This window comes from Ursus americanus, chromosome 13 (assembly GCF_024610735.1).
Source record: "Ursus americanus isolate L20-20 chromosome 13, mUrsAme1.1.p, whole genome shotgun sequence".
In the NCBI taxonomy this organism is placed as follows: domain Eukaryota; kingdom Metazoa; phylum Chordata; class Mammalia; order Carnivora; family Ursidae; genus Ursus; species Ursus americanus.
The window spans coordinates 36,159,455-36,174,853 of NC_142139.1; positions in this window are offsets into that span (position 1 = coordinate 36,159,455).

A 15,399-nucleotide genomic window follows, 5' to 3' on the forward strand; every position below is an offset into this window, starting at 1 on the left:
GACTTAAGGTCCTTGGAAATATATGGAGATTGGTGTAGCAGGAAAGATATGTGTTAATGAGTGAGTATTCCAAGTTTTCCTTTCCTTTCCGTTCCTCCAGGACAGAAGAGGCAAGGCTACTGGAAATGTAAAGATGAACAAAATGACAGGCAAGCCACACAAGCTAGAACCCCGGGGAGTCAGACTCCAGAGTTAAAAGCTGGGTAACCAACTGCGTCAGCGTGCCCAGAGCTGAGGGGGTCCTGGGACATGAAACTTTCATTGCTAGAGTTGGAAAAGTCCCTGACAAACCAGGATAAGTTGGCCACTGTAAAAAGTGAAATTGTTTGGAGTTTTGCGGAATCAAAGATTCAGAATATGAAATAACTGTAGCAAAAAGAAAAGGAAATTAGATTTCTTTAATGTATTTTCAGAAAATATGTAAATATCAGTATTTCTTTTAATTACTCCGGACCGTTAGACCGTACTTCTTTGATTGTAACTTTATTCAGAGAGTAGTTCACATGGGCCCTAGCTTTTGGGCTAGTTACCTATTAATGAAAGAAAACACATGAATATTATCGATACTATTAGACATTTATTGAAAAATCATATGCCAGCCACAAACTGAAGTGCTTTACATAGATCATCTCAAAATACTGTCACAACAACAACCTGGTTTGATCCCTATCCTGCCATCTATTAACTGTCTCGTGTGTGTGTGTGTGTGTGTGTGTGTGTGTGTGTGTGTGTGTGTGTGTTTTAAGATGTATTTACTTATTTCAGAGAGAAAGAGAGAGAACATGAGTGGGAGCAGCAGAGGGAGAGGGAGAGAATCTCAAGCAGACCCCAAGCTGAGCACAGAGCCCAGTACAGTCTCATGACCATGGGATCACGACCCGAGCTGAAACCAAGAGTCCGATACTTAACCAACTGTGCCACCCAGGTGCCCCTTAACCGTGTCATTTCTACAAATAACTTAATCTCTCTAAACCTCAATGACGTCATCTGTAAAATGAGGACAATAATATCTATTTATCAGGGAGATTTCAGAATGAAGTAAGACAAAACATGTATTTAATAGATTCCCTTGCAGATAGTGAGGGATCCATACATAGAACTGCTTTTAGATTTTTACTATTATTATTACTACTACTACCTAGTACTACTACAACGACTTGCTACTACTGCTACAACTACTGATACCATTACACCTACATCATCATCATCCTCATCATCCTCATCATCACCATCATGTCAGATCATAGAGCAGTCAACTGCAGAAGCAGCCTTAAAATCTGGTCCTCTAACTTATCATGATGACACATTTTCCTCCTTGTTATAGGAACATTAAAACCCAACCTGAGAAAGCATTTAATAAAGACCCTTGGCATCCAAAAGTTTATTTGTAATGTGGCCACAAAGGTGCAGATTAAGAATGCATAAAAATTTAAATGGCAAACAGCACAAAGAAGCAAATTCAATGCCATGGCACCTTGGGCACAAATGATGTTTCCTTGGAATATTTTCCAAGTAAAATATAAAACAAGTACATTTATTGGGTTTTGGTTTATTTTTTATTTCTTTTGGCTTCTGTACGTGTGCCATGAACACATGGAAGCCAGTCAGTCCTTTTGGATTTTGCAGTATGGATTTGAGAGTGTAATAACAGAGGGTCGACAAGCTAACCCAACAGAGGTCTAATTTTCCAGAGCTATATGTCTGTTAAAGTCAACAAAATAACAGACCTAATGCAATTTTAGCTCTGTGATTACTGACACAGCATTGCAAGAAGCCATCTTGCCTCTCTCTTCTCCATTTGGCATAAAATGTTATTAACATATGCTCACATGTACAAATATTTCTAAATAGGAGTAAATGGAGGGACAGTTTGCAACACTCTCTTTTTCATAAACAAATGATTCCACATGGTCATTTTTATTACACAAGTAAGATACACTAAGCGTGAGAAAAATTAGAAAAATAAGTTAAAATAAGAAAATTTAAATCATCCATAATCCCACAGCCTAAGATAACTATTGTTGATACTTTGTTGTTTATATTTCTGACCTTTTCTAAGCAAATAAAAACTCATACATAGGTAAATATACACAAAATTTTTAATGCCCTAAATTATAATCCTTTTCCTATAGCAAATGGTAGTAAATATTTCCCCATATATTTTACATATAATAATTATATGCTATATCATGGTTTTAAATAATTTTCTGAAATTCCACTATGTCAATGCACCATAAGGTACTAGTCATTCTGCTGTTCATAGATAGTTGAGTTGTTTACATTTTCTCTCTGTTATCAACAATTCATTTTTATAAACATCCTTGTTTATATACCTTGGCACAGTTGTCAAAGTATTTCCTTAGACATAAAAATTCCTAGAAATGGGATTATGAAATCAGACACTGCATATTTTAAGGCTTCTTAATATGTACCTGATGGTAAGTACTAATGCATGGATTGGTAATACACAACACGAAATATTGCCATACCAAAGAACCAGTACACTGGTTTGCACTCCCAGCAGCAGGTATAAACCATTCTGTCCCATCGCCCTTTACAGCTGAGTGAGCCAGGGGCTCGCCTGGGTGTCATAGTCTCCAACAGAAAACATCTACGGGACCCTCTCATCAGTGCTACCCTTATAACCCACCCCCCAGCTGCTGTGAACTTCCTGCCCCACTGGCTGATGAACAGCTGCCGACAATGTCCATGTGTACTGTGATGTCACAAGCTGGCAAAGAAAACATCATTCAAAAATAACAAGGCAATTGAGAATTGCTAGACACCGTTAGAGAGGAATGTTTTGATTTTTAGATGCATATCTGTTTTGTCTTAACAACTAGGACAGAAAAAAAGGATGGGTCACATTTGGCACACAAGAATATTTTTTTCCTCTACAAAAAATTGAAAAAAAAAAAAGAGGAGAAAAAATCATTACAGATTTGTAAAATCTGCTACAAATTTCCTGCCGGTTAGAGAATGATATTAAAAGGACAAAGGGTGGGGCACCTGGCTGGCTCAGTTGGTGGAGTACGGGACTCTTGTTCTCTTGGGTTGTGAGTTTGAGCCCCACATTGGGTGTGGAGATTACTTAAAAAAAAAAAATCTTTAAAAAAAAATGGCAAATGGCAAAATTTAAAACAAATTTCTCCCATTCCTGGATAATAATATTTTCAATCATTTCCGAACTAGAAGCTTTAAAAACTAAAACCAAATGTCTCAGTGGATGTAAGCAAGAGCAAAGCGACAGAACAAGACAGAATGTATCTTCCTCAGGTGGCTAGCTTTGCACTGAAGGGGGCTCCTGCCTACATCTTACTGGGCTGCACTAGCCTCTCCTGGGGCCCACACAGCGGGAAGAGAAGACCGAGAGAGGTCAGAGCTGGGGAGACACCAGACATGTGCACACCACAGGCGAGCATACAAATGGAGAGAAGGCAGGACTGCCATATACACTTGGGGCAAGCTGATAGATAAAAGTACTATCTTTTACATCAGAGGCCATAAATGAGGAGTTTCTTTCTTTTTTTTCTTTTTTAAGATTTTATGTATTTATTTGACACAGAGAGAGGCAGCGGGAGAGGGAACACAAGCAGGGGGAGTGGGAGAGGGAGAAGCAGGCTTCCCACTGAGCAGGGAGCCCAATGCGGGGCTCGATCCCAGAACGCTGGGATCATCACCTAAGCCAAAGGCAGACCCTTAACTACTGAGCCACCCAGGCACCCCAAACGAGGAGTTTCTTAATTATTTTACAAATAATTGCCTGGTGCTTACTACAGGCTTTCCCAACTGTCACTCATTTCATCCTGTGACAAACTATATCTACAGTCCAACGGGGAAACTGAGGCATACAGAGAGTAAACATTTTGCCCAAGATAATAACAGATCATAAGTGTAAAAACTAAAATTTAGATCCAGGGATCCTGGCTCTAAAACTCCACACTCTTGGCCACATTGGATGCCATCTATTGGGGTCAGTGATAGAGAAAGAGTAGGACTGAAGGTCTGAAGACTGAGGTTCAAGTTCCATGGCCACCTCCTCTTAGCAGTTCTAAGAGACCAAATGGCATTTAAATCTCTAAGGCTCAGATTGCTAAAGCAGGTGAAAGCCATACATCAGCTCTCTCCTTATCCTCCCCCTGTGACCTGTGACCCACGCCCACCCACATGTAGAGCTCAGCGCACCTCTGAGTTCCCCATTCCACCCTGCTTCTCCTGAACTTGAATCTGCATTTTTACTCACAATCCAAGAGATTCTTATTCATACTAAAGTGTGATAATTATTCCCCTAGAGAAGCCTTTGATATAAAAACATCAGAACAGGAGCGCCTGGGTGGCACAGCGGTTAAGTGTCTGCCTTCGGCTCAGGGCGTGATCCCGCCGTTGCGGGATCGAGCCCCACATCAGGCTCCTCTGCTATGAGCCTGCTTCTTCCTCTCCCACTCCCCCTGCTTGTGTTCCCTCTCTCGCTGGCTGTCTCTATCTCTGTCAAATAAATAAATAAAATCTTTAAAACAAAACAAAACAAAAACAAAAAAAGACATCAGAACAAAAAACCTTGTTTTTCTGAACATTTTGTACAGGACACAGAGGAGGGAAGGAAAAGACATTGCATAGTGCAGAGAAAACCACTTAAAAGCTCCCTGTCCATGTCCCCATTGGTCCCTTAGCTCCACAGGGCAAGTGGGGAAAGGCATTTTCTGTGCTATTTCCTTTCCTCAGTTCCCAGAGTTGATAACTGTCTTCTCTTCTGAATTCCTACCTGGGCATCTTTAAGGTAAGATCTTTAAGATCTCACCTCTTTCTTATAAGATGTGAAATAACTTATTTATTGATAAATTATTTAACCACTATGATGCTCCAGTGAGATGATGGATGTGAATTACCTCATAAAAGTGAAGAAGGACATAGGTATGGCCGATATCCCCCAGAAAGACGGTACAAGCTCAATGACTGAAACCTTAGCGAGCTAACCCTAACGAGCAGCAGGCGCATGCCCAGTGATTAGAGGGGGCATTTCTACACATCGGTGACTGACTGTAGGAAGCGAACACTCTCCCACCAGCCACGCCATGGCAGTTACAGCAGAGACAATACAGAGCCAGTGAAACAAAGTCCCAAATCTGACTTCAAGCAACCCTCCTAAAAATGCAAACAGCCCCCTTCCTCCCAGTTAGTTATTTAACCCTACCTGGCCTTTCTTTTACCATCTTAACTCCTTATTTTACAAATGTCTCAAATGTCTATTCTATATACACTGTCTCCATTTTTTCCTCAGCGCCTAGGTCCTCCTGCCCACCTTGTAATCTGGACTCTCTCTCTCTCTCTCCAGTGCTAAAACACAACGGCTGCTTACATATCCACGGAGACCTTCCTGACCGGAAACACCGTGGCCATGTCACCTGCCTCATTCTCCTGGCCCTCCCGACTGCATCTGGCATTTGCAAGGTTACCTAGGGACAAGTTTCAAGGAAGAGGACTCCTACTCAAAGTCAGATAATATGAAACAATTTGTCCAAGGATCTTTCTAAGTTATAAAGGGAATACATTTTAACCACCTGCTTTGTCAAGTCACATGACATCTTATGAAGGCACAGCCAGTCCTTGGAAAATTCTTCCAAATCGTATAGATCATACATGAAATAAACTTGCGAGAGCTCTTCCCAGATTTGACAGCAATCCTAACAATTCATATGGCAATACCAGGCACAAGTTATAAAGCTGAAACAAATTTTTCTACATTATTAATAATAAAGAATAGGTTTCAATCAACCATGTTAGGGAAAAAACTGAATTACCTCTGCATTCTCTTTATGGGAAATATTACAAAAGGACTGTCTTATGCAGAGGGGATAAAAAAAAAGTATACAGTCCAAAAATGCAGAGGAAAACAGTAATATGGAAGGGTGCAGCGCAGTGCATTAACAAATCATTATGCTCTTTTTCTGGATTTTATGATGTGTATGGTATTTCTCAGATTTTATTAATACGTAACTTCTTGTGATTTCTTGTTTCTAATAAATACTTTTCATGTACTTTTGTATTTCTAATTTTTTCAGAGGAGTTTAAAAGCTGGGGGGTCTGAAAATTGTCTAAGCTTTAGGTCCACCCAAACCCTGCATCCTATTAATTATACACTAGCTCTTCCATCATGGGAATACAGACTATTAACTCAAGTGCTTTTCTGGATAATAAAAATGAGGGATCATTATTAACATCTTGTTAAATGACAGTAATTCCTCGTCTCCCCATCTTCCTGGGCCCCCTGCCGTTTCCCTGTCTCTAAGTATATGCACAACTGTGCTCCATGCTAGGAACGTAAGATAAATAGATAATACCTCTGCCTCAAGTAGATTCGCACCTAATGAGGGGAAGAAGACAGGAACACTAATAATTATGCAATAACTTGATAAGTGCTCTAAAGGAATTAAGAGCAAAGCGTCCTCAGAGCACAGAGAATGATCCCACCTGGGGAATTCAGAAGAAGTGTCATAAGAAAGGTAATAGCTGAACTGAGCATGAAAGAAGGAGAGGAAGTGTGGCTGGCAGAGCAGAGAGACAGCATCCTCGCGGGGAAAACTACAGGTTAATTTATGCTTTTTCAAAGCATTCTGAAAAACATAGATGTGCGGCACAGGCAAACAAAGAACAAAGGAACAAACAAAAACAAGCCACTACCAAAAAGAGAAGAATCACGAACTTCACAGAAGAACTAATAAACGGTGAGTTTATGCGCGGCATCCTCTAAGATACTAAACATTTATAAAGCTTGAAAATTTGCAGGTGGAAGGAAGCTCTGGTAGCCAAGAGGCCTGGGCAACGAATCCTCTGACACGTATTAGCTCTGTCACCTGGGACAGCTGTGTCATTTCTCCAAGACTCAGTTTCTGCATCTGGGAAATGATCAGATCAGGAATTATATCAAAAATGTGTCATGAGGATTACACCAATTATGTGTGGTATAAAGTAGAGCTGAGCAAATGCAATCTGTTATCATCAAGTGAGGCTAACACATCCAGGTTTTCCTACCATTAAAGATAGACACGAATTGCACATCTCCTTGTTACACTGATAACCCACTCGGGGAAAGTCAGCACCTGTCAGCCCAAACAATCAAGCTGGAAGCAGGGAAGTGCTGCAAAGAGCCGAAGCATTCCAAAGAATTCCAGAAACGCTCTCGCATTCTCTATCACATTCTTTTAAGCACAGACTAATGTAAACACAGGGCCAAGGCACTACACATCAGAAATGTAAATGGGGGCCAAAGGCCAAAAAACAAATCCCCATGAAAAATAAGCCTCCTATGAGGAAATCAGCCCTCAATTCCACATGCTGGAAGATGGGCTTGGCATATATTCCTGCAGAAGTCTAGGTCACGTCCCTTTTAGACTCAGTAGGAGTGTCTGCAGGTGGTGCGACTTTGCCTGCCTTGAAGAGAGCCCTTTTCAGACAACTGCACCTGTAGCCATACCGCGATCCTTTCAGCTTTAACAGAACTGACAGCTTGTTTACTAGGAAATGTGTGCGTTTTTAAGGAGGGACATCAACCTCCTAGGTTTAATCAAAGAAAATTATAGAGCAGTGAACTGTGTTATATTTTAGGCCAGCAGGCCATTAAACCTGTCCCCTTAGAACAAAGAGGTAACTATTCAGTCCTAAAGATACCAAGAAGAGGAAGCTGGCTCAGGAAGCCAACCTCTTGGTTTTTGTGACTCGGGAACCTGAAACTGTAGATATTTGCAAGCTGATCATCGCAATAAATGTGGCTACAGTAACACCAATCTGGGAATATTGATTATTTTGTTTTGCTTTGCTCTGTTTGTAGTACTCTGGTACCACAATAAGTTCACCATCTAGAACCATACCAATGTCTTAGGCATGTAACAATTTCCCCTGAGGGCAAAAACACAAGAATTTGTGCTATGGAAAGTGTTATCAATCAGACCTAAGCAGCACTGGCCTTCATACAAGAACATATCAACATGGGACATGTCTACCCTTACCCATTTCTTGGCTTTTTTCTAAGCACGAATTCCACTGACTGTGGTGGGCCATAACACCCTGGCCAATCATTTCTTAGGAGACAATCAGTAGGTCATGAAAAGAGAAGGGACAACTCACCTCTCGAAGGAGCATCTACGTGAAATGAAGGCTGTATCACTTCACTGGAATGAGGCACTTTTACAGGTCCCATTACGTGAGGCTGTAACAACCAACGGTCAGGAGATGACAGGGTAGGCCCTGTGAGGCTCTGGGGACTTACTTTACAAGTTCTGAAGACAATAGGCGCTGATGGACTGATGGCTTCTTCTACCAAACTGAATGATCTTACCTGGCCACCTGGAAGCAAGCCATCATAGAAGAGCTTTGGGAAAATACCACGCAAGTGGTCATTTTGTGGCCCATCAGAGGATCATTATATGAGGACATTAGATTAAATCTTTCCTTAGGGGCGCCTGGGTGGCTCAGTTGTTAAGCGTCTGCCTTCGGAGTAGGTCATGATCCCAGGGTCCTGGGATCAAGTCCTGCATCGGGCTCCTTGCTCAGCGGGGAGTCACTTCTCCCTCTCCCTCTACCTGCTTCTCCCCCTGCTTGTGCTCTCTCTCTGTCAAATAAATAAAATAAAATAAAATAAAATAAAATAAAATAAAATAAAATAAAATAAAATAAAATAAAATAACTTTTACTTAAGGTGGTTTCAGAGGAAAAAAAAAACGACATTTAAGAGCGTTACCTTTAAGAGGGGACTCAGAGAGAATGTAGCAGATAATAGTTGTCCTCAGGCTCCATTCAGCCAGATACCCTGACCCTCATGTTCCCTCCCCATCAAAAGTTATGAAAGAAGCCCCAAATGAATGTTGTATTGAGGGAAGCGTGAAGAGTCTCCATTATTTCTCAAGGCTACGTTTCACCAGTCATGTTTGAATGAAGACTGGGATTCGCCTCCATTTGCAGATAAGCCAGGCACCTGGCAGCCTGCCTTCATCCTCTCAGCCCATCCCAGTGTCTCTGTCAGATTTGGGATACAGCACCCAAGTCTTTAGAATTTCACATTAATCTTATGAATATTTAAGGCAGTGTTTCCCCACTTTTTGCAAGTCACAGTACTTAGAGAACATGATGGTATTTGTTATACACTGCAATGAAGAGATAAGGCCGTGTGCGTCCATGACTGACTCGCTGGGGGAGGAAACGGAAGGGGCACAAGGAGTTCAGGCCCCAGGTCACACCCCACACACCTGCAGAGCAGGGATCAGTATCTGCACACACCAAGAACCCAGTGCTGCATCTACCAGGGAGAGGCCGCCTGAAAGAAAGTGGTGTCTTCAAGTGCTCCCCTGGGAACAAAAGAAATTCTAATGTCCTTGAGGCAGGGGACTAGAAGTCAATATTATTTATCAAAAGACAATATTCTTATATAGCTGATTACATTTTATCCATTATTTAAATAATTTTGACTGCTATGAAAATGACTTATAAGCAAACTATTTACCTAGAGCCTTCTTTTCATCTCTTAACTCTCTGAGCACTTGGCATGAATGTGGTGGAAAGTACACAGACTTCAGAAATAGACCTCCTTGAAAATATTGATTGTGCACACATCTGGCCTCAGACAGACCCCATGCCCTTTCTGAGCCTCAGTTCTCCCACGTTAAATGGGAACACTAAGACCTACTTTAAGAAATAGTTATGATTTTTTTCAGTTGAAAATGTCAGTAGCACAGAAAAATAAATGCTCATTAAATATTAGCTCACTTCCTCTTCCAAGAGAATTAGTATAGCAGTTAAATTCCTTCTATCCGTTCTCTGTACTCCTTCTCCTACTTTCTGCTGTCCTCCATCATCCTACCTCTGCCACCTGCCTCTCAGCCTCCTCCCCTTGTTTTCTATTTCTACATTGTCTGCTGCCTCCTTATCATGCTCGTACTTTCTTCTCTCTCCAAACTGGGGTGAGGAAGGAGAGAAAAGGGGACATGGAGAGGAACGAATGGACCCTTTAACTCTATTCAACTCCCAACTCTTAAATGCACTGCCCAAATCATTTCAAGTAATTACCAAAAAAAAAAAAAAATTCTTTTATCCAAAAAACTACTGTATTCAAGTCCTGTGCTGTCTGATCTCTCAGTCTCCATGAATAGCCACCCTTTGGATCGGCGGCTGTCGACCTTCATACCACTACACCATGACAGGAACAAACCAACACAGACCCGTTAGCAGGAAGAGTTCAGGGAAGTAGTGAGTCTTATTAAGAGAAAGGAGCCCACAGGGTAGGTGCTCAAGTAACATGTTTATTCCACCAATGTTTTAAATACCCACCAATACAAATACCGAAGGAAGCAAAACTGAGAAATGCTCTGGATTCATAAATCGGATACAAACCTACTGCTCCAGACCTAAAAAACAAATCAAGGTGAACCTAAGGTAAACTTAAAAGAAAGATATTAGATATTTACAATCCATTCTTTTGGATTTTTCTTTCATTATCATCTGTGATACAGGGAAAACACAGAATATACTTAAAGTGGGCAAATACTCTCCAACTTCTCCTAGCCTCATCCCCCCAAAAAACAGTAAAAAGAAGAAGGTGACTACAACAGGCTGGTGGAGACTGCAAGAATCGGCATACCAATAAAATCTCCCAGACAGTGATTTCTACAAAGAACTTGCAGGCTGGGGTACACCTACGACCACTTTCTGAAGTGCTTACTCTGGTGGTTCACATGCTATGACCGTAGCTGAAAAGAGCAGGCAGCAAACCATCTCAGCAAGCTAATACACACAAATGTCACAATGGTTTGGAAAGACAATAACACTAGTAATCTGAAACGGCCACGGGTATAAAGCAAGTGTAGAAGGAGGAGAACATAGGAGTTATTTTCACAGTCATCTCAATAAGAGATCTGTCCGACGGCACTACTCATAGCTCTTGCAATAATTACTGTTTTCTTCGTGATGCAGTCACTCACGGGATTCTAGACGCGGGGAGCCATGTGGCAACACAGGTTTCTGAAGGGGAAAGGCCCCTAACTACACTGACGAACTTTTAGTAGATTTACCTATGAAAGGTGAGGTGCTCTGTAAAGATACAGTAGTAACAACCCACAAGTCAAGGACCGTAATATTGTTAGTAGCTCCAATTTTATTCTCTTGCTGAGAAAGATGAGATCAGGTGGATTTATTGTCATTTTAGAAGTAAAAACTATCATATGTATGTACTTCATAAAATTATATTAATATCTCTATATCAGTGTCTATATATAAATATCTCATTTCTGACTTATTTATATTTTTATGGTAATAAGGTTTCATATAGTTCTGCAGAGTATCGTTTTAATAAGACTAAGGTTTGGATGGGGTCAGATGATTTAGTTGTACAATGACACCGGATACCATTTGCGTAGAATTCAGTATGAAAGCTGCCTCCTAGGTGACAGAAAAAGAGGAAGAAAAGAGAGAGGAGAAAGAAACATAGTAGCAATTATTGAAGAAATATCCTTCCAGGCAAATTTTCCCTTTTAAAATGTATCATCAGTGGAGGGGTATTAGGAAACGAAGAAAATATGTTTAAAATGAAAATTATTGGTCCATCAATTAGAAAATGAAAAAATCCACAATGGGAGAGAGAGGGAGAATGGGAAATAGAAATACGGGAAGCCTAGTTATCACTCCAGTTTTCTCAATCAATTAGAATAATTAAATCTCCTACTATCCTTATGCTCTTAACCAAAGAGCCAACTGAAGACAAAGCCCTAACTAAATCACACTCACCAGAATTATCAGCAAAATGGGCAGGACATGAAGGGAAATGAAATAGGAGAGAAGTTAGAGGAGGAGGAAGGGAAAGGAATAAAAATATATTGAAAACTAGTTTTACACTGTAAAAAGCAGAAGCAGTAAGAGGCTTGGAAGAAGATGGAGGAAGACAGAAGCAGACAAGTTTTCTGAGGGCAGCAGAGGAAGGGAGCCCATTCTGCACACAACACATCACATCAGGCCTCTCCGTGGCAAAGCAAAGCATGTGCTTGACCTCCCTGCCTGCTTCCTACCATCAGTAGTCACCATTTCCAGCGGCAGCAGCCCCAGGATACTCACTCACTATGTGCTGCCAGACTGTACAAAATACTATAAATAGATTATTTTATTTCATCCGTGCAGCACCCATATGAATAACATCCTGTTGTTATTCCCATTCTTAGAGATGAAGAAATCGAGTCTCAGAAAGCTGGAGACATTATTTACAACTTTTCATGGACTGTTTAGACTTGGTAAGATTCTGTACCCACACACTCAAACTCTCAGTGACTAAAATTAACCTCAGCCCTGCCTGATCCAAGTTGATGGAATTCTGCACTCCCCACCTGCATAGCGATTTTAGTATACAAGATTTTACAAAGGATGTTTTCTATCTGTTTCATTGACCATCATTTTATAATTATTCTCTTGCAGCACCACCCCATACCAATGACACAGACAATTAACCTTCCAACTGTAAAGTTTTTTATTTTTAATAAAACTTCATTAATATCCCCAGTAACAATAAAACGTCTAGGTGAATATTAGGACAATACCACAGTTGACTTTGGTAGGCCATCATTTTAATACATCCATCTAATGTTGTAGCCAAATTATTTACTCTTGCCTGACTCAAAGAAATTCCTCATTTTTGTTGAAATCTACTGGAAAAGGAAATGTGTGGTTAGGATAAAGAAAGAACAGAACTTGTTAGTAATCACACTGATAGACACATCCATGCACACTGATTCTTTCTTGCTAACACAGACACTTATACTTTGGACAAGTTTATATACATGTTTAAATATTTTTTGCTTTGTTTAGAAGGTGCCTTGCACAAACAGATGATGTTTGAGACTCTGATCCCTCTGAACACAAGTTTCCTCTGGTGATCTAATGCGCTTGGTCAAATCATAAAGTTGAATTATAGAGCTCCAAAGTCCATGTCAGAATGTCAGAAGGTCCTTGTTTTTAAAAAAAACAAAAAAAAACAAAAAACAAAAAAAACGCTATTCGATTTAAAACAATGATATATTCAAGTTCATAATATGGCAAGACTGGGTAGATATACGTCAATTCTATTTTCTTTTTCTCCAAAAGAAAAAAAAAAGAATAAAACTCCCAGTGTTCCCTATAGTTCCCAGTGTTCCCAAGTGACTCCCAAGTGGTTCCCAGTTGGAGCCAATGACCTGGAGAGGGATGCAATATACCACTTTCATGCCTGCTTCATAAAATGCAATGTGTGACTCTCCATGAAGGCAGCCATGGAGACCATGCATTGAATATGGCTGCATCTCCAAGGGAAGGAGAGCAACCTCAAATGCTCTGGACAGGGATATGGGAGAAAACCAAACCCTTACTTACTAAGCCACTGAGGTTCCAGAGCATGTTTACAACTGTACCTTAACTTAGCTCTACCTGACCAAGCGGGAAAGTGGTGCTGGCAGTGAGGACTACCATCATAAAACTTTCCAGATGTGCCGGTCCCTCAGGCACCAAAGGAGCTCCTGTCACAGGCTGGGAATATGGTGATGTTAGCTGCGAGGTAGAAAAAGAGGTTGTAAAACTGTTATTAATAACTGGATAGAATCCAGCATACTACTACGTCAGAAGCCCTACAGGAAGAAGGTGAGAAATGATCGTGGCATTAGCACGTACTGGCTAATACAGGCTGGATTTTGTAATGCCTTCATTACACGGAAGACATAAGCTCAGGAAAGAAGCAGCTCGTTTGGAACTTTTATCTCAAGAACGACACTTCATTGAAGTAGCAATACTTCCAATTATATCTTTAACACTAAGGATGAACACCATCCACCTGAGAGCCATTAGCCAGATGTCACTGGCTGTTCTATTTTTCAGCCAGATCTATTCCTACTGGGTGGTAGGTAGTGGGGCAAAGACTGGAGGTGTAGAGAGAGAACGCAATGAATGCAGCCATTACTACAAGCTTTCAGAAAATCCATTCTGAAGGGGGAGTGAAGCATGAGGGACTATGGACTCTGAGAAACAAACTGAGGGCTTCAGGGGGGAGGGGGGTGGGGGAATGGGATAGGCTGGTGATGGGTGGTAAGGAGGGCACGTATTGCATGGCGCACTGGGTGTTAATGCAACTAATGAATCATCGAACTTTACATCAAAAAACCAGGGATGTACTGTATGGTGACTAACATAATACAATAAAAAAATATTTAACGTGGTAAAAAAAAATTTTTTTTAAATAAAAAGAAAAAAAAAGAAAATCCCTTCTGAGGGAGAGGGTTAGAATCCGTTTTTAAATAACATTATGGCCTCTCCTAAATTTCAAAGGAATGCTTTTGAATAGCAATTAATTTTCATATCTAGAAGGAAAATATGAAATACCACTATCTTACAATTTTCTTCTTTGGGCTATAAAGCCTTAAATTATATAAAGCCAAACACAATTTTCCAATTCCCTTGAAAACCCAACTATAGATCAGGGTGGAGGGACTTGGACAGCACGATCTGGTATTCATTTCGGTGAGATGAACTTAATTTTCTACTTTGGGAGGCAACGCATGATAGTCCGTGTTTAACATCATTCCACGAAAGCCTCAAAAATCCTCATAAAAGAAACCTTATGGGGAATTTATGTGCCTCACATTGTGCCAAGTTCTGAGAAGAGAGAGCTTGGACTTGGTGACTGGCAGGGTTTCCTTCTTGTCCAAGGAGAAATAGGTCACCACCTGGACTTGGGAACCTCGGTGAGGCAGAGCCAGACAAATCATGTAGGTGCTCTCTGGCAATACCAGAAACTGGGAAAGGGTAAAAATCACCATGGGCCAGTCCTCAAGAGACTACCACGCCAGAGAAAAAGTTAAGGAGTTCATAGCATAGGAGTCTTACTGAAAGAAGGGATCTGGGCTCTAAAATGGATCCTTCCTATGACTTTGGGACAAGTCACACTCCCTTATGGACCTCGATCTCCCATTCTACAAACTGAGGCAATTGGACTTAATTATGGATGGCCAACTCAAGTACCTACAAGGATCCAGCAGATAGTCGAATGGAGTGTAGACCGTGGCTAAGCAAAAAACATGTGCCCTTCCAAAGGGGCATAAGCTAGCTATTCAACTTCAGCTGATGAATGGTATGCAGGAAGACAGGCCCAGTGTTGCCAAACTTCCAATTCTTTCAAGAGAATCTAGATACTTGGGGGTTTTTACGGAAAAACTTTTCATTTATAAATGTTCAAATTTTTAAGCACATTATAGTCTAAATAAAGAATACCTGCTGGTGTGGTGCTGCCTGGGGACTACATTTGTCCCCCAGGAAGTCATCAAGTAACTATCACTGAATAAAATAATCTCTAAGTCCCCTTCCATCTTTGAAGATAAATATGAACTCACTGCCTGATAAATGGCA